Source organism: Limulus polyphemus, unplaced genomic scaffold (assembly GCF_000517525.1).
Source record: "Limulus polyphemus unplaced genomic scaffold, Limulus_polyphemus-2.1.2 Scaffold3749, whole genome shotgun sequence".
Lineage (NCBI taxonomy): Eukaryota > Metazoa > Arthropoda > Merostomata > Xiphosura > Limulidae > Limulus > Limulus polyphemus.
Genome location: NW_013669359.1, coordinates 92,160 through 94,811, shown reverse-complemented (window position 1 = coordinate 94,811; position 2,652 = coordinate 92,160).

The window sequence follows — 2,652 nt, the reverse complement described above, 5'->3', positions numbered from 1 at the left end:
ATGTACAACCAAATATCATACACATCAAACTTATCGTATGCTCTTTATGTACAACCAAAATATCATACACATCAAACTTATCGCATGCTCTTTATGTACAACCAAAATATCATACACAAACCTTTATCTAAGCTTAGTAATTTATTTATTGACATATTGATAAACCAGATTTAATACCAAACAAACGGTGGAAGTAAAATTGATCATTTGAGAGATAAAATTCTGTAATAACTCTGCCACCATGTTTATGTTGTCTGGAAATTTATTGTGTACATAATGTTTTTGCTGTACATAAAGAGCATGTGATAAGTTTGATGTGTATGATATTTTGGTTGTACATAAAGAGCATGCTATTATTTGGGTTAAGTGTTATCCATTCCAATACTCAATATGTTACATAAGTAAAAATACGTTGACTTTGGGTTAAGTGTTATCCATTCCAATACTCAATATGTTACATAAGTAAAAATACGTTTCAACAGTAATTGATGAAGCACCTTATTTTTACATTTTCAGCCAACCTTTTATCATACATACTCTTTTGATGTCCTAATTTCCTGTTTACCGACTTTCTGTAATCTCTTAATTATCTTGTCAGTAAGTCGAATGCGTAAAATAGCCCTCAACTACTGTTTACTACATTACTGTCAGTTGGTTTTTGTATGCTCTGCTTAACACTGAATGTAATGTTAAAATATTTGACTTCCATTGTTTTTAAATAGCTCTTACAGAATTCTATGATCTATCAAAACAAATCCAAATACTCTAACCATTTGTCTCCAGATTCTTTCAAGGCTGGCCTCAAACTGTTTACAGCTACACTGTCCACTACACTAATTGGAATGGTGATGGTCTGCTGTTGACTAATTGCCTTCCATAGGGAATATCACTTCAAAATTGTATACTGCAAAATGTTGATAAAGATTTGTGTGAAAATTCTGAAACAAAAAAAAGATGCAAGGGAAAAAGTTATTTTCCTAAATCTGTAAAAAAAAAAAAATATATATATACTTTGACATCCGATATTCATCTCTTGTAGGTGCCATCTGGTAGAACAACAGAAGAAAACTGTATCGGAAACGAACTAATGCGGGAGGTCTTCAGTGAAGTGAAAAGCATCCAGAACAAACAAGAAAATCTTATCTCTTTGTTTACCAGTTTGAAACAACAAAATGAAATGTTATGGAGAGAGATAGCAATACAAAAACAAAAGCACCAGAAACAACAGTTGATCGTTGAAAAGGTGAGCTTAATAAAGATGCGTAAATGAAATTTTTGTTAAGATCTGAATGAAGAGGACATTTCATGCGTGTCTTACAGGTCGACCAAGAGTACGGCATTTCAACGAGCTTACATTGAAAACACAGGTTAAATAAACATTATCTTTCTTTGGGATAAGTGTTATCCATACCAGTACTCAATATGTTACATAAGTAAAAATACGTTGACTCTCCAGATTCTTTCAAGACTGGCCTCAAACTGTTTACAGCTACACTGTCCAATACAAGGTACAAATGGTAAGACTACCTTGTATTGGACAGTGTAGCTGTAAACAGTTTGAGGCCAGTCTTGAAAGAATCTGGAGAGAAATGGTAAGACTACCTTGTATTGGACAGTGTAGCTGTAAACAGTTTGAGGCCAGCCTTGAAAGAATCTGGAGAGAAATGGTAAGACTACCTTGTATTGGACAGAGTATGCTGTAAACAGTTTGAGGCCAGTCTTGAAAGAATCTGGAGACAAGTGGTTAGAGTACCTTGTATTCGACAGTGTAGCTATATACAGTTTGAGGCCAGCCTTGAAAGAATCTGGAGACAAATGGTAAGACTACCTTGTATTGGACAGTGTAGCTGTAAACAGTTTGAAGCCAGTCTTGAAAGAATCTGGATACAAATGTTTAGAGTACCTTGTATTGCACAGTGTAGCTGTAAACAGTTTGAGGCCAGCCTTGAAATAATCTGGAGAAACACTTTTATATTTCTCCAGAGAGTTGTGTTTTAAAAATGTTTTCGTTATTTTTCCACGTCTTGCTGTCTTTTCTACCTTCTGACTGAACAGTAACATTTAACTGTCAGTCTTAGAGTGCACCCACGGTCCCGAGGCACAGATTATGTTTTTGCACCAACAGGCCATAAATCCTCAGATTCACAATCCAAGAATGCTAACCACTAAGCCACACCCACTTGTCAATCACAGACAGACAGTTGAAAGCGTATTATTTCCTTGAATGTATGTTAAATTTTTATTCCATTCTATGACTTCTCTTTGTGTGATCAAAACTTCAAATTTTTCTAGTCAAAGCTAACAGTTGATAAGTTAATATGAAATGTTTTAATACGGGTATTTGTACATTAACGTACGGAAACTTTTGTCCACAACGTTTACAACAGACAGAATAAAATGTTTTGTTGCAGGATCTTGCTTTATCTTTCATGCTCATATAAGCTGAATTTTAGAATTACTGATAGGGTCCATGAATTTTTAAGCATACCTTGTAAATTATGTAAGTAACTAATTGCTTGCGTGTCTTTGACTCTGTTGGTAACAGGGTTTCCAATAACATATAAATCATGTAAAAAAAATACGATCAAAAGTACTATTAATACTGCATTTAGCCCCTCTAATTAGCACTGGGGTCCTCTGTGTATTTTTTTT